The sequence below is a fragment of the Triticum dicoccoides genome, chromosome 6B (assembly GCF_002162155.2).
Source record: "Triticum dicoccoides isolate Atlit2015 ecotype Zavitan chromosome 6B, WEW_v2.0, whole genome shotgun sequence".
In the NCBI taxonomy this organism is placed as follows: Eukaryota; Viridiplantae; Streptophyta; class Magnoliopsida; order Poales; family Poaceae; genus Triticum; species Triticum dicoccoides.
This window is the reverse complement of record NC_041391.1, coordinates 543471591-543493270: the sequence shown is the minus strand read 5'-3', so window position 1 is coordinate 543493270 and position 21680 is coordinate 543471591.

The window sequence follows — 21680 nt, the reverse complement described above, 5'->3', positions numbered from 1 at the left end:
CTCAGACGCCTGACTGTGGCATTTCTTTTTAAGCCCTTTATGTGGTGTCACTCAGACGCCCGACTGTGGCATTTCTTTTAAAGCCCTTTATGTGGTGTCGCTCAGACGCCCGACTGTGGCATTTCTTTTTAAGCCCTTTATGTGATGTCGCTCAGACGCCCGACTGTGGCATTTCTTTTAAAGCCCTTTATGTGGTGTCGCTCAGACGCCCGACTGTGGCATTTCTTTTAAAGCCCTTTATGTGGTGTCGCTAAGACGCCCGACTGTGGCATTGCTTGTTATTTGTTTTCATAAATTTTATACTACCAGGTTATTCCGTTTTTATAAATAACATGCTTGCACGCATCACAGTTTTCATTTATCTCTTGTGACTGACGTCATGAGCATAAAATATTTTCAGCACATCATTGTTATATTATACCTGTGTCCATAATGTTTGCGAGTACATTCAAAGTACCCACTGGCTTGTCCCTGGCTATTGTCTTGGCCAGATTTTCTCGCTCGGAGAGGAGCGACGCGATGCCAGCCCCGGAACCCACACAATGGAGATAGCAGCCTCGCGAAGATAGGAGTTAACCTGGTCAGCTGTTCCTGTGGGAAATGGAGCCCCATAGACACTGATGTTTCACAAACCACTTCCGGCATCAACCACTAGAAACCGTTTGTTGTACTCACAGGCCAGAATGGTCTTGTACTACATATGTTGTAATCTGCTTGGAATTTCTGTATCAAGTTGGAGCCTCATCAGCTAACAGTAATCCTGGGGCTGATGAGCACGACGGTCTTTTCTGGAAATTTATGTCCGGAGAACCAGTCGTGACAGAATAGCCAAAAGCCTAAGCTTGGGGATGCCCCGGGAAGGCATCCCCTCTTTCGTCTCCGTTCATTGGTAACTTTACTTGGAGCTATATTTTTATTCTCCACATGATATGCGTTTTGCTTGGAGCATCGTGTATTATATTAGTATTTGATTTTTAGTTTACCACAATCATCCTTTCTGTACACACCTTTTGGGAGAATCCCACTTGATTAGAATTTTCTAGAATATGTTTTGTGCTTCACTTATATCTTTTGAGCTTGATAGTTTTTGCTCTAGTGCTTCACTTATATCTTTTAGAGCATGACGGTGGCTTAATTTTGTAGAAATTGCTAGTCTCTCATGCTTCACTTATATTATTTTGAGAGTCTTTTAGAACAGCATGGTATTAGCTATGGTTACAAATTTGGTCCTAGAATGATGAGCATCCAAGTTGGGTATAATAAAAACTACCATAGGAAGTGAATTGGATGCTATGATCAATTTGATGCTTGATAATTGTTTTGAGATATAAAGGTAGTAATGTTAGAGTCATGCTAGTGGGTAATTATGAAATTGAGAAATACTTTTGTTGAAGTTGGCAAGTCCCGTAGCATGCATGTATGGTAAAAGTTGTGTGAAAATTTGTTGCATGAGGTGCTCTTTTGATTGTCTTCCTTATGAGTGGCAGTCGGGGGCGAGCGATGGTCTTTTCCTACCAATCTATCCCCCTAGGGGCACGCGTATTAGTACTTTGCTTCGAGGGCTAAGTAGACTTTTGCAATAAGTATATGAGTTCTTTATGACTAATGTGAGTCCATGGATATACGCACACTCATCCTTCCACTTTGCTAGCATCTATCATACCGCGCAACTTTCGCCGGTATCACACCCATTATTTACCTTCCTCAAAACAGCCACCATACCTACCTATTATGGCATTTCCATAGCCATTCCGAGATATATTGCCATGCAACTTTCCAACGCTCCGTTTATTATGACACGTTCCATCATTGTCATATTGCTCTTTGCATGATCATGTAGTTGACATCGTATTTGTGGCAAGGCCACCTTCATAATTTTCATACATGTCACTCTTGATTGATTGCATATCCCGGTACACCACCGGAGGCATTCATATAGAGTCATATCTTGTTCTAGCTTTGACTTGTAATTCTTGAGTTGTAAATCAATAAAATTGTGATGATCTGCATTATTAGAGCATTGTCTCAGTGAGGAAAGGATGATGAAGACTATGATTCCCCCACAAGTCGGGATGAGACTTCGGACTTTAAAAAGAAAAAGAAGAAAAAAAAGAGAAAGGCCAAAAAGAAAAGAAAAAATAGGCCAAAGAAAAAAAAGGAAAAAAAAATAAAATGAGAGAAAAAGAGAGAAGGGGCAATGCTACTATCTCTTTTTCCACACTTGTGCTTCAAAGTAGCACCATGATCTTCATGATAGAGAGTCTCCTATGTTGTCACTTTCATATACTAGTTGGAATTTTTCATTATAGAACTTGGCTTGTATATTCCAATGATGGGCTTCCTCAAAATGGCCTAGGTCTTCGTGAGCAAGCGAGTTGGATGCACACCCACTTAGTTTCTTTTGTTGAGCTTTCATATATTTATACCTCTAGTGCATACGTTGCATGGCAATCCCTACTCACTCACATTGATATCTATTGATGGGCATCTCCATAGCCCATTGATACGCCTAGTTGATGTGAGACTATCTTCTCCCTTTTTGTCCTTACAACCACCACCATTTACCACCATAGTGATATGTCCATGGCTTGCGCTCATGTATTGCGTAAGAGTTGAAAAAGCTGAAGCGTGTTAAAAAGTATGAACCAATTGCTCGGCTCGTCATCGAGGTTGTACATTATGGGAGTATTTTGTGTAATGAAAATGAAGCATGGCCTAACTATATGATTTTGTAGGGATAAGCTTTCTTTGGCTATGCTATTTTGATAGGACATGATTATTTGTTAGTATGCTTTGAAGTATTATTATTTTTATGTTTTATAAGCTTTTATCTTGAATCATTTGGATCTGAACATTCATGCCACAATAAAGAAAATTACATTGAGAACTATGCTAGGTAGCATTCCACATCAAAAATTCTGTTTTTATCATTTACCTACTCGAGGACGAGTAGGAATTAAGCTTGGGGATGCTTGATACGTATCCAATGTATCTATAATTTTTGATTGTTCCATGCTATTATATTACCCCTTTTGGATGTTTATGGGCTTTATTTTACACATTTATATCATTTTTGGGACTAACCTACTAACCAGAGGCCCAACCCATATTGCTGTTTTTTTTGCCTATTTCAGTATTTCGAAGAAATGGAGTATCAAACGGAGTCCAAACGGAATGAAACCTTCGGGAGCATAGTTTTTGGAACGAACGTGATCCGGAGAACTTGGAGTGCAAGTAAAGAAGCAGATGAGGGCTCCAGGAGATAGAAGGGCGCGCCTCCTGTCTCCTGGGCCCCACAGGCGGCCACCAACGTACTTCTTCCTCCTATATATACCTACGTACCCCGAAAACATCCACAGAGCCAATGAAACACAATTTCCACCGCCGTAACCTACTGTATCCGCGAGATCCCATCTTGGAGCCTTCGTCGGAGGGGGAATCGACCATGGAGGGCTTCTACATCAACACCATAGCCCTTCCAATGAGTTGTGAGTAGTTTACCACAGACCTTAGGGTCCATAGTTATTAGCTAGATGGCTTCTTCTCTCTTTTTGGATCTCAATAGAATGTTCTCCCCCTCTCTTGTGGAGATCTATTCGATGTAAACTCTTTTTTGCGGTGTGTTTGTCGAGATCCGATGAATTGTGGGTTTATGATCAAGTTTATCTATGAGAAATATTTGATTCTCCTCTGAATTTTTTTATTTATTATTGAGTTATCTTTGCAAGTCTCTTCGAACTTTCAGTTTGGTTTGGCCTACTAGATTGATCTTTCTTGCCATGGGAGAAGTGCTAAGCTTTGGGTTCAATCTTGCGGTGTCCTTTCCCAGTGACAGCAGGGGCAGCAAGGCACATATTGTATTGTTGCCATAGAGGATAAAAAGATGGGGTTTATATCATATTGCTTGAGTTTATCCCTCTACATCATGTCATCTTGCTTAATGCGTTACTCTATTCTTTACGAACTTAATACTCTAGATGCAGGCAGGAGTCGGTCGATGTGTGGAGTAATAGTAGTAGATGCAGGCAAGAGTCGGTGTACTTGTTGCGGACGTGATGCCTATATACATGATCATGCCTAGATAATCTCATAATTATTCGCTTTTCTATCAATTGCTCGATAGTAATTTGTTCACCCACCATAATACTTATGCTATCTTGAGAGAAGCCTCTAGTGAAACCTATGGCCCCCGGGTCTATCTTTTATCATATTTGTTTTCAATATACTTTTATTTGCATCTTTACTTTTTGCATCTATATTATAAAAAACCAAAAATATATTTATCTTATCATACTATCTCTATCAGATCTCACTTTCGCAAGTGGCCGTGAAGGGATTGACAACCCCTTTATTGTGTTGGTTGCGAGTTCTTTGTTTGTTTGTGTAGGTGTGTGGGACTTTTGAGGAGCCTCCTACTGGATTGATACCTTGGTTCTCAAAAACTGAGGGAAATACTTACGCTACTCTGCTACATCACCCTTTCCTCTTCAAGGAAAACCAACGCAAGCTCAAGCTGTAGGAGGTGGCGGCCACGATCACCACCTCCTGCCTTCGGGCCGCGGTGGCGGAGCGGGTGATGGCCACGATGGCCTGTAGTGGGGTGGCGGCCATGACGGACACCTCCCGCCTTCGTGCCGCGGTGGCGGAGCGCGCGATGGCCATGGTGGCCGGCAGTGGGGTGACGGCCAGGACGACCACTTCCCGCCTTTGGGCCGTGGTGCCGAAGCGGGCCATGGCCTTGGCTTGCGACGATGGTGTGCAGCCATGGCGGCAGATGGTGGGGTGGCGGCAATGGCGGCCAACAATAGCTGTCGATGGGCAGCGGCGGCGGAGTGTGTGGTGGGTGTTCCGCGCACACCCAACAGGGACGCCATGCGCACCACACTACTCCATGGACTGCGTCGCCGCCGCGGTGTAGCCTCCCAGCTGAAGCTGTCCTCTAATGATGGCGGAGTGGACGAGCGATGGTGACGGACCGGTGCCATTGATGATTGTGGGAGAAGCAGATGAGATAAGCTACAGGAATGGAGGGGAAAATTCCACGCAGGACTAGCCGGCCATGAGGGTTTATATAAGAGGCCGGTAAGCATTGGGATTTTGGGGGATTTCACTGAGTCAGGCGGGAAGCTTGTGCGGGAACCTGCACAGTTGCGTGGGAACGGGCTCACCACCATTTCGCCAAAAGAATGCCCCCGCACGCTGCTCAAGCTTGCGCTCGAAGCCATGTGCAGAAGCGGGATGACAAGACGTGCAAGAGGAGGACGAAAGGACACATACACATACGGTTAATAAAAAAGCATTTGCAATTTAATTACCTACTACCGATGTCCTGGTTTATAAGTCGTCTATGTATTTTTGCGCCAACTTTTACTAGAGATTTAACTAATAAAATACGAATGTATGTCGCCAAAGATTATATCGTTGGATTCGTATTTGAACATAGTTTCCAATTATATAATTTTTATAACATGCATTAACATTTTGTTGGTTAAATTTAAGGTCAAAATATGGCACAGAATATAAAGGGGACTAATAGACCAAGATGGAGGTAGTAGCACACGGCCGCTCTCTACGCAGCGATGCAACTCCCGGTCGGCTTGTGGGCAACCATTCCCTGCGTGTTCAACTGCTCTATGCGTGTGGTTGCTCGCGGTTGAGGCGGCTGCAGCGCGATCTGCTCGTGTCCCATCGCGTGCGCTTTGCTCTCGCATCCCTCGGGGCACTCTACCCTCGTCCCTCCAAGCGCGCTGCCAGTGTTTGGGGCCGGCGCACGATCATGTACGTTCGTGCTGCCATTATGCATGCGGTTGCACCGGGCGCGGTGCCACAATGCAGTTACCCGCTGCAAAAGCTACCATGTGGACGCGCCAAGAATCCAGGCCGCTTGGCCCCCATTTATTCCTGCGTCCATTTACCTTCATCTCTCGCTCCACACGACACAATAAGCACACCCACGATGACACATACAGAGAGGACATCGAGCGATTCCAATGGTGCTCCCTGTGGCTCGAATGGCGCTCCTAGAGGCCGACGACGACAACGGGGGCGGTTCACCATGCATCACATAGTGGAAACCTACGTGAGGGGGAAGGCCCTCTCGGTGGTGTACATGAACGAGCTGGTCTCAGTGGAGAGCTCCATCCAAACTATGGAGCAGTTGCTTGCTGAGGACAAGTACCGAGTGGTCGGCTTCGACCTCGAGTTCACCAACGGTCGTGCCGGGCACGATCATCAGGTGGTCATCCCCCAGTTGTGCGTCCGACATGACGTCCTTCTCTAACACTACCACCTGGCCACAAGCCCTTGCAAGCGTTTCTCCAGGTTAATCAACAACTCTGACTATAGTTTCGCTATTGTGGACACCACCAACGATCCAAAAGCGCTCAAGGTTTCGGGCTTGACTTGCCGGAATCTTGTTGACATCCATGACCACTACAAGGTCTGGGGAAGTGACGACAACAAACAGAACTCCCTGGTTGACCTCGCCTTGGCCATCATCCACACCTACTACATGAAGATGAAGGATGAGAGCAAGAAGGACAAGAACGCCTAGCACAATGTCTGGCATCAGATACTGGATGAAGAACACATCAAGTACGCAGCCAAGGACACGTACGTAAGCTACGATATGTACAGGTAGATCTTTGACACAAGGAAGTGTCTTCTTCCTGCCCCAAGCGAGGGATCGAGCCAAAGAGCAGTGGCGGGAGCGTCACAAGAAGTAGATGACTAGACGATCATTTCTCCTAGTTTAGAATGCATGCAATTGTTTATTGAGGTGTGTGTGAATGATCTGAATAGTCACTTATGTGATTGGATGTTTATTTCAGTTATATATGTATATGTTATTCTTCTATAGATAGAGCAAATCACACGGCTCATTAGCAGCAATCATTTGTGTTATTATTGGTCTTCGCACACATTTTTTATTAAGGACATGTTTGGCGCTTAGCACACACATCTTATTCGGTTGAATTGTTTCGTTGCCTTGGCTCATTGCAAATAGTTCATCCAAGTGAACTGTATGCCCTCCATCGCACACACCTTGATCTGGCTAACTGTTTCTATTGTGTTGCCTAATCACACATAGTTCATCCTAGCGAACTGTATGTTGTATATCACACACACCCTCATCTAGTTTCCCGTTTCTATTGTTCTGCCTCATCGTAAACTATTCTGTAGGATTAACCATTTGCCATGCATCGCACACGCAACTCTAATCTGAACCATGTTTGATGTCACCGCCATCGCAAACATTTTGTATCTTTTTGACGGTTTTATTACATTATCATTTGTGATTAATGCATCACACATAATTTCGTCGAAGGGTCTCTGATTGGACTGTCACGTTTGGACCAACCTGCAGTAGTGTTCCTTTAAACCAAATGCATGAATAATGGAATGACAGAGTACCATAGGAAAATTTCCTATGGCTATGTTTTTCCTTTGAACCAAAATAGCCCTAATGGATCGACATGAATGTAGAGTAATAAGTGATGCGACAAGTGTACAACCTCTTTGGCGTAGCCGTGTCGACCTCAACATCATTGGGTTTGTCGCTGAAGTAGTTGTAGCAGAGATGGTTGTCGGAGGTGTGGAGGAAGATCTGAGGCATCTGTAGACGGTGTCTAGGGTACTGCTCTGTTGTGATGGATGATTCCGTCGTTGGAGCAGTTCCGGCGAGCTGTAAGAGTTTGAGGCTGAAGTAGTACAAGACAGACATCTTTAATCTCAAGTGGGATTATAATAGTATCTCCAATAGATGTTGTAAAATACATTACCAAAAAGTGGTAGATGTAAAATTTACATCACTAAAAAACACCTGACACCAACAGATCAGGTAAAAACCGTCGACTCTGAACTTGACTGTCAAAACTAAAATTTAGTATGGAATCTGAATGTTACTGTCGAAACTGAACACACTAGTAGTAGAGAAGCACTTCACATGTAGTTTAGGCCGCTCGAGCACTAGTAGAAGGGAAATAGTGATCTAAATCAGCAGGAGATCGATAGGGAAGACACTAGCAGATAGCAGGCGGAGCAGTAACGTGAACTAGAGCCAGAGTAGCAACTCGTGTAGCTGTAGCAGCCGGTGTACCAGCATCAGCGGCACGAGAGAGCGCAAGAGCATTGCAGCAGCACGAGCGAGAGAGGAAGAGCAGAGCAACATCGCGAGCGAGCGAGAGCCGGAGCATCAGCAGCAACTCCGGCTGGTATGGACGCCGCCGCAGAGGGAGCCTCACACTAGGGGAGAGCCGCCGTGGAGATGTTGCCGGCGGCGCCGACTACGAGGTAACCACGCCATGGGTGAGCGGGATCGAGCACCAGCGGCGCTAGGAGGTCAAGTTAAGGAGAAGGTGCAATTCGATGAGTGTACAACCTATTTAATGGCACCGAGTAGGCCTCAGCTTTGTCCGAGGAGGCGGCACTGTGGGGATGGAGTAGTCGCGATAGATGAGGCGATCCACGAAACAACTCCTTCGAGGTGGAGGACGGGGCGGCTGAATCGGTAGGACGATGATATCAACAACGGATCCTCATCCGGGGTGGTGGATGAAGGATGTAGAGCTGTTGCGGTGGACGACACCGTCAGGGAAGAGGCTCCGGCTGGGCAGCGGTGGGGTGGCAGATGGAGGAGGGTGGGGTTTCGCGGCTGGAGCAGAGAGGTAATAGAGGCCTGGGTTTTCGAATGGCGAAAAGGAGGTGATGGGAGGGGGAACCATGACTTGGGGACGCGCTTGTCCAAAATGTAGGGTGTTTTGCAAAAGTTCCCCCTCCGATTTGAACTATCGGCCTTTTCGGCTCAGGGTTAGAAGAGGTATTTCGGGTGTCGGGATTTGGCAGCTGGAGGGAGTTTTCGTGCGCATTGTAATTTCAGGATAGCAAGGCGCAAGTTTTCGGAGCACAAAGAGACAAAGCGATATCTTAATTATCGGGATAACAAGATGCGGGTTCAAATTTCGGGACAAGCCTAACATGTAATAGTGAACATAACAAATCAATTCATACTTCCCTCAATGAAAAAAAACAAAAAGAAAACTATTCGCACCACACAAATAGAGAGTCTTGTCCCGTTTTACTGTGTAATGCTATTCAAAATTATGAATCCATGTTATGTCCAATTAATTTTTTTTTGCTAGCTGTATAATGCATGTAACCTACTCATATGCACATTTTAGTGCATTCCAATTGTATATACTACAGATGCAGTTCGAACTAGATTTTAATTCGTTTCTCTATTTGAATAAGAATCTACAATCATGATTGTTGCCAAGTTAAACCATCTTTTGTACATTTTCTTAACAACAGACCACATGATTACTATAGAGTTAGATATGAACTTTGTGTACTATATGAAGTAGAATTCAAAATTTTGAATACACTTGATGTCCATTCCAAATGATAGTACATTTGAAGTACTAGCTAGATCTTCATAATCTAAACCATGTTTCATATGTACACTGTGTTTATCCCACAAAGTATATTGCCCCGCCCCCTACATTATGACAAGTATTTATCCCTGAGCTGCAAAAGCCACACATTATCACAAATTAAATAAATGTTATATATATTATATGTAGTATAACCTGTTCATGGCCACACCATTCGTATCGCCATTATATCCATGCATGTGTCTGTCTAAAACACTATGATCTCTTGTTCAAATATTTGAATCCACTTTTATAATGATTTATGATCTGTGTTCTTCACCCACACAATCATATTCTCTTTGTAGCTAGCACTAACTTTCTCTCGTACATGCACACGTCCGCCCCCCTCTCACCCTCCCTTAGCATTCTCTCCATCATTTACATTTGTTATTTTTCTTTAGGTCATTTACCCACAGTGTGTGTAGTCCCGCCAGCTCCTTCTTTTCGGCACACACCAGTTGATCTACCTCTCTAGCCAAGTGTGCCTACCACAAATACACGCTTTCCCTCTTCTCTTCTCACCATCCATGCCCACTCTGTCTATTATGGTTCCACGCACATCCAACCGACCCTATTTTCATCGATCTTATACTTGCACACTGTCGGTGTTCTGGGAACCACGGTACCTAGACCTGCCTCCCTGCAGCCCACGATGTGGCTTCATCGATGGCCTGGTACGGCCCAGCTTTGACTACGGCAAGACAAGACCCTCGCGAGGGGCCAAGCCTCACGAGGCGGGCGACATCAAGACCTCCTGAGGGAGCGGCCTCTTCAAGTGGCCTCCTGAGTGGAGCGGAGATTTCTATGCAAGACCCAGCCTCACGAGGCTGAAATGACATCAGCCATGATGACCAAGGCCAGGCGCGCGCGAGCAGGCACAGAGCCGCATGTTTCCTCTTTGGTGCAAAGGAGGCAAGCACAGGTGTGGAGTCCCAAGGAATCAGCCAAAGGTTGCCATTTGCATGCAACGAGACCAAGACCGCCAGAACGGTAGGATGGATGTCATCGCCAAGCCCACCACGATGTCATGCTTAGAGGCTTTGCAGGCGAAGACCACCTTCCGTTAGGATTTGATGTACTTCTTGTCCCCTTTCAAATTTGGCCGTTGAGGGATCCCTTCCCGCCTAAGTTTCACAGGAAGAGGACCAAGGCCACTATAAATATAGCCTAGACACCACCATAGAGAGGGATCGACTCGTTAGGTGATCAGCTCACCGAACCACCAAGAGCTCATCACAAGAACGCGCCTCCTGAGGCTGCTCTTCCACTTGTACTAGTTCATCCTTAGCCCCTCGCGAGGCCAATCCACCACAAAGCAGGAGTAGGGTATTACATTGCAAGGTGGCCCGAACCTGGGTAAACTGTTGTGTCTCTCTCTGCTGTGTTCATCGAGCTAGGTCGTGAGAGCAGCGGGTCAATCGGCTCGAGAGGTTGAGTTCTTTGCAAACGCCCCTGAGTTCGAACCTTTCTTGGGTCTGCGGAGACCAAAATTCAACATTTGGCGCGCCAAGTAGGGGCCGTGTCGAAGCCTCTCTTCCGCTAGTTGTTCCTCCCTGGCTCCGTTGTTCTCATGGAGGACGCTCGTCGAGTTCGTGCCGAGCACCGGAAAGCCCTCGCCGCACGCGTTGCCTAGACGGCGCCCGCGGGCAACACTGCTCCTCGCCACTCCCCGTCGCCCATGGCCAATGCCACCACTTGCTCTGCAGCCCACGAGCAACAGAATTCATCGCAGCCGCCCTCCATGCGATGCGACGGCCGCACCGACACTCCATCGTTGACCCCAGCCGCTGCTTCATCCTCCCACGCTCGTTGCGGGCTGGCGACCATGCAGTTAGCGCTGCTCATGGCGCCTGAGCTTCTACACTACCATCCGGCTGACGACCTCTACGAGGATTGGCTAGGCCGCATCGCGAAGCTCGTCAGCGCTGCTGGAGAGGCTCATCCGCTGTCCCGCTCGCTGCCTCCCCCGAAGCCCCAGGCGGGCGACGTTGCTCATGGCGCGCCTCCTCCTCCTCTCTGGCAAGATGTCATCCCCGAGCCAATGCACGAGGCCCCCCAGCACGACCAGCTACGCAGGGTGCCCACGTGCGATGAAGAAAACTGGCAGGTCGTGCAGCAGCCTCAGGGAGAGCCGCGTGCGCTCCTAGCTCCTCCTGCACCTCCATGTTAAGACCGCGTGCAGCCCGAGGTGGTTGCACGCGGGCGTCAAGACCTGGCTCCCCCTTCGAGGCGAGCCCTCGTGGCCACAACAGGATGCCGAGCATTCACTCCAGAGCTTTGCCGCATTGTCTGTGTTGGATTACGGGTACCGCAAACCCTTGAGAGGTTCGAACTCTAGGGTGTGTGCGGAAATCTCAACCTACCCAACCTGCCTACTCACAATCCTCCTAAGTCTAGGGCGTCGAGCTCGAAGAGATGAAGAGACACAACAATTTATCCTGGTTCGGGCCACCTTGCGGTGTAATACCCTACTCCAACGTTTGGTGGATTGCCTCGGAGTGCTGAGGACAAACTAGTACAGTGGATGAACTGGACTCAGGAGGTGAGGTGTTCTTGAGCTCAAGAGAGCTAGAGAGGTGGTTCGCTGAGAATGCATCTGATCCCTCTCTATGGTGGTGGCTAAGTCCTATTTATAGTGGCCTGGTCCTCTTCGCAAATGTAGGCGGGAAGGGATCCCATAACGGCCGGATTTGAAAGGGGACACGTACTACAACTTATCCTGACAAAAGTAGTCTTCGCCTGTGAAAATCCCCTAGCCGTGACGCTGCGGTGGGCTCAGTGATGACCTCCGTCGTGCCGTCCTAGCCGTTTTGATCTTGTTGCACCAGAATGGAAACCTTTGGCTGATTCCTCGGGACTCTGCGCCTGCGGCTTGCCCCCCTGCACCGAAGAGGAAACTGACACTCTGCGCCAGATGGCGCCCGCCTGGCCTTGGTTTTTATGGCTCATGTCATCTCAGCCTCGTGAGGTGCACCTTGCATGGAACTCTCCGCCCCTCAGGAGCCAGCCTAAAGAGGTCGATCGCCTTGGGGGTCTTGGCGTCGTCCCCCTCGCGAGGCTTAGGCCCTCGCAAGGGTCTTGAGCTGTTGATGTCGTAGCTGGGCCGTACCAGGCCGTCGATGTAGCCATGTGGTGGTCCACATGCAGGCAAGTCTGGATACCAACATATCCAGAACGCCGCCAGTAGCCCCCGGGCCCAAGGCGCTCGGACTTGGCTTCCAGGCGAAGCCAAAGGGCAAGTGCGGAGTGCCGTGGGCCCTAACCACCTACGTTTTTGATGACGCATGGCAATTGATGGGACATGGGCCTCTCCACTTCGCCACACTGCCTTGATACTCGCCAGGCCCAGTGGTCACCCATTGCCAGAATAGCTCACTCTTCGCAGATTGTCGCACTCGACCTTCGCTTCTTCCTTTCCCAATCTTGTCGCTCCGAGCGTAGATCCAACATCGGTGCCTCGCCCCTTTTTCAGCGTCCGTCATGGCCCCCCAACCGAGGAGGAAGAAGGGGAAGCCGTGCACCCCGGCCGGGCCTCCGCCGGCCTTGGAGCCAGCTCTTGAGCAGCCGACAGTGATCAACCAAGAGGGGCTGCACAAGGTCTGCCATGCCCTTGTGTCCGATTCCAATGAGTGGAAGGTGACGGTCGTCCGTCATGTGTCTTGGCGCGTGAGTGAGATGAGTGCCACTGAGATCCCCATCTACCTCCATGCTCTCCTTGAGGGTCTGGTTCCTCCCTTCTATCATTTCTTCAATGTTGTAATCTTGCATTACCAGATCCACCTGCTGCATCTGGACCCCTGTTCTGTTATCCTTCTCGCTATCTTCGCCTTCCTTTATGAGGCCATGGTCGGCATTACCCCCTCCGGCTGGTCGATGCTCGCCAATGCTCAGGATGCGCGACCTTCCAAGATGTGGCCGTAACCGCTGACTCGGTGATCGACTACGAGCTTTCGCCTGTTGCGAACGTGTTCCGGAAGCAGTGGTTGCTCAGGGATACCAGCACATACAGCCCCCTGCTCCTCACTCCTGGGGTGCCAGCCTCGCCTAGCTCTGGTTGGGGTCACGCGAAGCTATCCGACCGGTGCCTTGCTTTCGTCTAGAAGAGGTTGGAGAGGTTGCAAGGGATGGAGGTGACGGCGCCGATGGTGGTGAAGGAATTCGTCAGGCAGCGCGTCACTCCCCTTCAGCGCCATTCTCGCCCAATGGGACCTTGCCAGCGTCGAGGATACCATGAGGCTGCAGAGGCCGTTACTGGCAGCTGGGACCTTGAGCATGGTGCTTAAACTCCTGACAGGCGAATCCAAGCCCCCTGACCTTCCTGGGGGTGGCTACCTCCTCTATCAATGCTCGGAAAAGGCGGCCTTCGTGGGGCAGATGCCCCTATTCGATGAGTGGGGGTTGCTTCCGGAGGGCCTTGAGGGGCCTCGTGAGAACCCCGTCTTCTTGGTTCCCCTTCTACTCGACCCTGCCGCGTGTGCCCCAAGTGTGGAACCAGGGGGGCGCTCGCCGCCTGCGGCTATTGAGGGCTCCTCTGGAGGCCTGGCGCCGATGATGGCCCAGGAGATCGGGGCTCCTAAGGCACGGAAGGGGGCCATCGGGGAGCCGACACAACCCCATGCTCTGGAGGTAGTGTCTCATGAAGCTCGGGGCGATGTCTTTGAGGTGGCTGCCGACGGTGAGGCGCCCACCGACGGCTCTGGAGCCGCTGGCCAGAAGGCCCCGCCATGCGCCCCTGCTCCTGGGGCCTCTGTCCCTGATGCTCCGCCGAGGGATCCTCCTCCCGAGGATCATCCGGCGGGGTCTGATCGGCCCTGCCTGAGTCTTGAATCACTCCTGAAGAGGAATAGATCTCTGTGCCGCAGCGATGGCACCCGTTGGCCGCTGAAGTTGAGGAGATACGTGGCTGCCGATGAGTAAGAACCTTTGCTCTTGATTCCTTATGCGCCACGTTTTCTCCTGACCAAGGCCTTGCAGGGCTCCCACGAAGACGAAACCTCGGGAGGCGAGTGCCTCCAAGGATCCTAGCTTGACACCAGCACACAGCCCCCGGCGCCCAGCTCCTGTGTAGGGCGTGGGGCCGACTCCGGCTGCCATGATGCCGCAAGGGAGCCCCGGCCCCGAGCTTCCTGCTCCCTCTCTCCGCAGCTCAGCCTGTGAGACGGGGGATGCACCAGCAATCCTTCCTCTAGTCATTGCCGGCAGGGGGGCGCCCCTTGCGAGGCCTTCATCTTCAGGTTGCGGTGCTACATTGGACAGCCCCCGGCCGGTGGTAGGCGTGACGCCTAGTGCCTCCTCGGCAGCCCCCGGGGCCGAAGAAGGCCTTGTTGATGCGCTGGCGCTTGCACGCGGGCGCAGTGCTGTGCGCTTCGAGCTTTCTGGCGAGGCAATGCATGCGATGATCCAGCATGGCGGGGAGCTTGCTAATGTTGACACCAGGCTTGAGGCAGAAGGTCGTAGCCTTGCGCATGAGTGGCAGCAGCTGAAGGTTGCCATCAACCTCGGGAGATTTCAGCGCGATGAGGCTGATGCGCTTGCGGCGGCCTCGCTTGCGACTTCTCCCGAGGCTTGCGCCCGCGCCATGGAGGAAGCCGAGGCCACCAACCATCATCGCGAGGCAGCTGAGGAGCGGGAGCGGGAGCTTTTGTCTTCAAATGCGGCCCTTGAGCGAGAAGTTGAGGAGCGTCGCACCCTCCTGGCCTCCTCACCAGACGAGGCAGCCTTTGCCGAGGCGGAGCTCCTAAGGCGCCACGACGACTTGACGTTGGAAACCGTGGAGAATAGCATGGCGTTGGTGAGGCTGGAGGTAAGGGAGCGCCAGGCTGCCGCAGCTGAGGATGCCATTGCTGCCCGAGAAGGCGAGTTCATACTGGAGGTGGAGGAGAGGGTGGCCAAGGCGCGTGCCGACTTAGCTGAGGGGCACCACCTGGATCTGGAGCTGCTCAAGGCCGAGCTTGAAGGTAGGACCTCCGCCCTGAAGGCAAAGCTGCAATCCGCGGAACAGTGTAAGAGTGTTGCTCAAGAAGCCCCGACTTCTTCCAAATCTGCCTTGGCCTCTACCCGCGCTGAACTGTCTTCTCTTCAACAACAGATCAAGCATACCACGTCCGTGGCAGAGAAGACCGTGAACAAAGTGAATCGCCGCCGGACGCTGCAGCACGAGCACACCTTGATGCTCCAAGATCTCATAGTCAAAGATAACCGCGCTTTGGTCACCATTTGTGAAGAGAGCACTCCCAACCCGCACGATAACGATTACGCCAGCCACCTCAGCTTCTTCACCAACATTGTGACCCGCCTGGAGGATCGGGCCATGAGGGCTCGCGAGCTTGTAGCGGAGAGGAGCCGGAGTCTCTTGGGCGCGCATTCTCACGTGTCTTCAGCCACCTTCTCAACTGTGATCCTCACTTCGACGTCAATGATGTGTTAGCCCACATGCCCATGGTTATTCAGGACAACCTGGTCGGGTGGGTGGGCAACCACGTGAATGCACTGGTAGTAGAATTTGCTATGGAGGATGACGCAGTCGTGATTGCGACCGAAGAAGACGGCGCGGGTAGTGATGATGAGGAGGATGGTCGCCACGACGCGAGCAGCATGGATGGAGGTGATGAAGAAGGCGCACCCAACTAGGCCCGTGTTTCTTTTTGCTTTGACCTGTATGACAAAAACTTGAACGCATCCTCGTGAGAGCATTTTGGAAGGGGGGCTTATGATGTATAAGATTATGAAATGCTTTTGAAGTAGCGCCCAGAGCCCGACCCAGCAGGGCTGCGGGCTCCCAAGAAGGATAGTTGTTATGACTTATCTTTGGTTCTACTGGTCTCGAGTGAGCCCTGGTGTCGCAGCGGAGCTTCTTCTCTTGAGGTGAGCCTGCTGCAGGCTCGCGAGGTTCTGAGCCTCCCGAGGGGCCTGTTGGACTATCCTAGAGTGCTTCACGGGGAACCAGTTGGTAGATCATGGTGAGGTGGGCGTGCGTGGCCGCTGCACCCTTGAGCCCCCGGGGGAAAGCGATCGCCCCAATGCACACACCGTACCTAGAACCCGCTCGCGAGGTGCTTGAGGGCAGGGTGGCAGTCACGAGCTTACAAAAAATGCAAGAACAGAAGGCAAGAGAGCAACAGAAGACGAGAAAACTCCCCCCATTTTTATAAACACACAAGAACCAAACCGCTTCGAAAAGCCGCCGAACAGGTACAAAAAGGAGGCAAAAGCAAAAGGCCACGTCTGGCGCCTAGCTAGTCTTCAAGCCTTCTCACCAGCGCGGACCTAAGTGCTTCCACTGGCTGGGCATAGTCATTGGGGACAGTGTCGATGGCCAGCGTGGAGCATGGTGCTGAAGGAAATATGCCCTAGAGGCAATAATAAAGTTATTATTTATTTCCTTAATTCATGATACATGTTTATTATTCATGCTAGAATTGTATTAACCGGAAACTTAGTACATGTATGAATACATAGACAAAACTTATAGTCCCAAGTATGCCTCTACTTGACTAGGTCATTAATCAAAGATGTTTATGTTTCCTAACCATAGACATGTGTTGTCATTTGATGAACGGGATCACATCATTAGGAGAATGATGTGATGGACATGACCCATCCGTTAGCTTAGCATTATGATCGTGTCAGTTTCATTGCTACTGCTTTCTTCATGACTTATACAAGTTCCTCATACTATGAGATTATGCAACTCCCGAATACCGGAGGAACACTTTGTGTGCTACCAAACGTCACAACGTAAAAGGGTGATTATAAAGGTGCTCTACAGGTGTCTCCGAAGGTGTTTGTTGGGTTGGCATATATCGACATTAGGATTTGTCACTCCGTGTTTCAGAGAGGTGTCTCTGGGCCCTCTCAGTAATACTCATCATTATAAGCCTTGCAAGCATTGTAACTAATGAGTTAGTTGCAGGATGAAGTATTACGGAACGAGTAAAGAGACTTGGCGGTAACGAGATTTAACTAGGTATAATGATACCAACGATCGAATCTCGGGCAAGTAACATACCGATGACAAAAAGAACAACGTATGTTGTTATGCGGTTTGACGGATAAAGATCTTCGTAGAATACCAATATGAGCATCTGGATTCCGCTATTGGTTATTGACCGGAGAAGTGTCTTGGTCATGTCTACATAGTTCTCGAACCCGTAGTGTCGTGGTGGGCGCACGGCAGATGCCAAGGGATGCCTAAAGAGAGGAGGAGGCTCAAGGGCGCTAGTGGGCTCCAGAGGCGAGGTTGGCATGCGCGGGCGCGGGACGCCGGACATACCCAGGTTCGGGGCTCTCCGGAGAGATAACACCCCTAGTCCTACCGAGTCTGGTTGGATTATTGATAGTACAATGTTGCTCCTGGAGCTGTGTGGAGGAGGAAGGAAGCTGACCAAGGCTCGGGCTGCTCCTTCTCTCCAGTACTGCTGTTGGGTGGCTAGGTCTATGCTTGCTCGTCTCTGCGTGTCTCTTGCTACCTTACATTACATGCCTCTGTAGGCGTGGGTTACTGGGGGGTTTTATAGATCAACCCACCTAGGGTTACAATGGTAATATGTCGAGTCGGTGGGTCCGTATTGTCGGTGTCCAGGACACCGGGCTGGGTCCCACTTGTGGGCTTGTGGTTCGCCGGGTTCCCCTAGGTGCGGGCCCCGCGTGCCTAGGGGGACTGTGCTCCATCTTGTCGATCGTCAGGGCATGGCCGAGTCGAGTCGTGTACAGTGCTCTCCGTCAGGTTGTTGCTTGCTGTCGTCAGCGGTGAGGGCGGGAGCACTGTTGCCACGCCAGCCTTTGTCAGCGGGTAGGTGAGGGGCACTGTTGCCACACCCCGACCGACCACAGGCATGTGTGGAAACACTGTTGTCTTGGTCATCGGTGGTTTAGGTCTCGTCCCATCATACGGCCTGGATGGGACGGGAGCTGACCCGTGGCCGGGTTGCTGTGGACGCCACGCGTGGGGCTGGCTTGCCGTGGAAGCCTTGGTTGCGCCGGGTTGAGTCGCCTTGCGGCAGTTGCTGTGGCTGGGTTGACGTACCTTGTCGGGTCGGAGGGTTTGGCCGGGTTGCGGGCCCTGCCAGGTCGAGCGACCCGGCCAGGCGCGTGCTGGCTTGCGGGGCGGTGTGGGCCCTGCTGTTTTTGAAAAGGATCCGTGTTTCGTTGCCTGCCCGACAGTAGTCCCCGAAGCTGTGAAGGTCCGCCGTCTTCTGATGAGTGGGCCTTCGCAGTTTCCCCTTCGAGAAAGGTGGATTTTGCGAGCGTCGGGTCCAGCAACACCCACTGTGTGCCGGTTTTCTAGGAAACCGGATCGCGGCATCCCGGTCGTGGCGGGAACCGAGGAGTCTGTCGAATCTTGAGGCGATCCCCTGGGCTTTGCGCGGGCGCCATGTGGCGCCCAGAAGTTGGAGGGGCCTGACAGGCCACGCGCGTGACTTGACTGGGCGACGGGCCGGGGGCCCGCCGCCGCGCGCCCTTGGGCCACGCACGCAGATTTATTGTGGCGTCTGGGGACCAGTTGCACTTCCCCGAGCAGTTAGTGCGCGCGTACATGCGCACTTATTGTAGGGTAGTGGAACGGGCGCGTGCAGACGATCCCACTCCCCAATGTTTGAACAGGGGCTTATAAATTGAGGGGGGAAAGGGGGCGGCGGACACCATTCTCGCTCGCGCCCTCCTGTCCCCTTGCTCGTGCTCTGCTCTTTGCCACCAACGCATAGCTGCGCCCGCAGCCCCGAGTAGAGCTTCCTCCGTCATTCATCTTCTTCTTCCCTCTTCTGTCCGTGGCGCTGCCGTCAGGCTCCTGGATGGGCTCCAACGTCACCACCGAGGACATCATGCAGCTTCGAGCTTCGCGGCGCTTGCCGCGGGAGACAGACGTCGGCGTCCGCCTGCCACGCGGCGAGCCGAGGCCCCGGCCCGAGGGGCAGGAGCGCATTGTCTTCCTCACGCATTTCGAGTGCGGGTTCGGGCTGCCGGTGAGCACCTTATTCCGTGCATTCTTGGAGTTCTTCGGGCTTCAACCGCACCATCTTGGGCCGGCGCCATCGTCCAGCTCTCCGGCTTCGTGACCCTGTGCGAGGGGTACCTGGGGGTTGACCCGACGATCGACCTCTAGGCGCGCTTCTTCTCCTTGAAGCAGCAGGGCCAGTCGGCCGGGGAGTTCGCCGACTGCAGCAGCGCCGTCATCTCGAAGTGGTCCGGGGCGGATTTCCCCGAGATCTCGCTCGAGGATTCTGCTAAGAAGTGGCAGAATTCCTTCTTCTACATCCGCAACCATGGCACAGACCATATCAATCTTCTGCCCTTCGTCATCGCGCCGCCACGAGCAAAGACGAACTGGGGCTACTCGCACCGGCACCCGTCGCAGGAGATCATGAATCTCCGCGAGCGGGTGACACTGATGAGGACACAGGAGGGGCTCACCGGCACGGACCTCCTCGCGCGTTCCTCACCCGCCGGGTCCTTCCACTTCAGAGGCGCTCCTGCCTCATCGGTGAGATGATTGGCCTGCAGGACCCCAACCGAATGGGGTCGACGCGGCTGTCTACAGAGCAGGTTGCGCGCGGCGTTAATGACATCTCCAAGGCCAACCTTGGAGAGGATTGGCGATTCGGCAAGGCATCGTATAGCCAGTCGAACCCAGCGCTGCAGGTGAGCGTCTGGTCTTCTTACTTTGCTGCCGCGCATCTTCTTGTTCACCCTAACGCAATGCGGGAGGTTCTCTTGAACGCAATCCGGCATCCTTACGCCCGGGCTCCGTCGCTGGTGGCGCCGGTGGCGCCAGAGGAGCCCACGGCTCAAGGCGGCGAGGAGGTGGCCGAGTCTGACGCCGGCGCTGGGCGTCATGCTGGTAAGTCTTGCGTGTTTCCTTCTTGGTTTTGTCTTGAATTGTTGATCATGTCGCTGTGAAGGCGACGCTGACGCTGATTGTTGGTGTAGCGGTGTTGGGCGGGGGAGGCGGTGACGCGGATGGATTCGGGTCCTCGCATGGGGCGGCGCCAAGCCGCCCTCATGGAAAGGACAGCGTCGCGCTTGACCCCGGGGATCGAAGCGCGTGGTGGACCCGGCCGAGCCTGGGAGGCCGGCCAAGAGGAAGCGCGGGAGGCTGACCCTGGTCCCGGTCTTGACGGGGTAAGTTTCGTTTCCTGCTTGCGCCTGGACTTCTTAAGCCAGTCTTGTTTCTTTTTGCTTATTCTGCCTTCTTTTTCAGGTCACCCATCGCGTTGGCGAGGGCGGCGGCGAAGGCTACGGCCGCTGAAGGGGCCGCATTCTACAAGAGCCGGTCCGACCTTGCCGGCCTAGCCGGGGAGGAGGGACGGGGCGACTCAGACCTCGGCCTAGACCCAAATGACGCCGAGGCCTTAGCCTGGCGGGACAGGAACCAGGCCAAAGTGGAGCTGGAGGCGGCATCGGTCCAGGCTTGGACCGACGCGGTGGCGACATGGGCGCGATCCGGCGAGGAGCCGGCCTGGCGCGAGATGCTGGAGGGCACGATGGTGGCGGCGACGGTTTTTGAGCCGTCGTTGGTGGGAAGCGCAACCGTGGGGGCCGGGCTGAGGTGGTGATCCTCCACCGGGAGGTTGTGGAGGTGGGCGCGACACTCTGCCGTGAGCCGATGTGGTCGAGCGCGCGGAGGCTGATGGTGGTGGAGGCGGCGGCGTCCTAGAGGAGACACCGCAGGCGGCGGCGGCGGAGGCGCCGTCGGCTATGGAGGAGGCACCGCGAGCGGCGGTGCCTGAGGTAGCAACACAGGGCGTCCCGGCGTCCGTGTCGCCATCGGCGCCGGGAGGGGCGTCGGAGGAGGTGCTGGCCGCGTCGCAAGCGGCCTGCGGGGTCACGCCTTGGTGCCCCAGCAGGGTGGGCGCCAAGCTGCCGTGCCGCAGCCCGCGCGGAGCGGGGGCGCGGCCCACTTCGGGCCTCAGACCCAGGAGGAGACGGCGCTGGATGCCGTAAGTCGTCGCCTGCGAGGCCTGACGAAGCGGCTTGAGGCCTTCGCCCAGGCCGAGACGGAGCGGACGCGCGACCTGGAGCGCGCCGTCCTGGTAAGTCTTTCTTCTTTTGTTTCCTTGTAATTACTTCTTTGTGGGGGTGCGCCAGCGCACCCACTGGGTGTAGCCCCCGAGGTTTAGGCCAACTACGTAGTAGTTGGGTCAAATCTTTAGATCGCCGGGCCTTGTTCTTACTTCTGTCTTGTTTTCAGCATCTTGATGCCTTCCGGGTTGCCGCCTTCAAGCGGCTCCTGGGCAAGCATTGGGAGCTCAA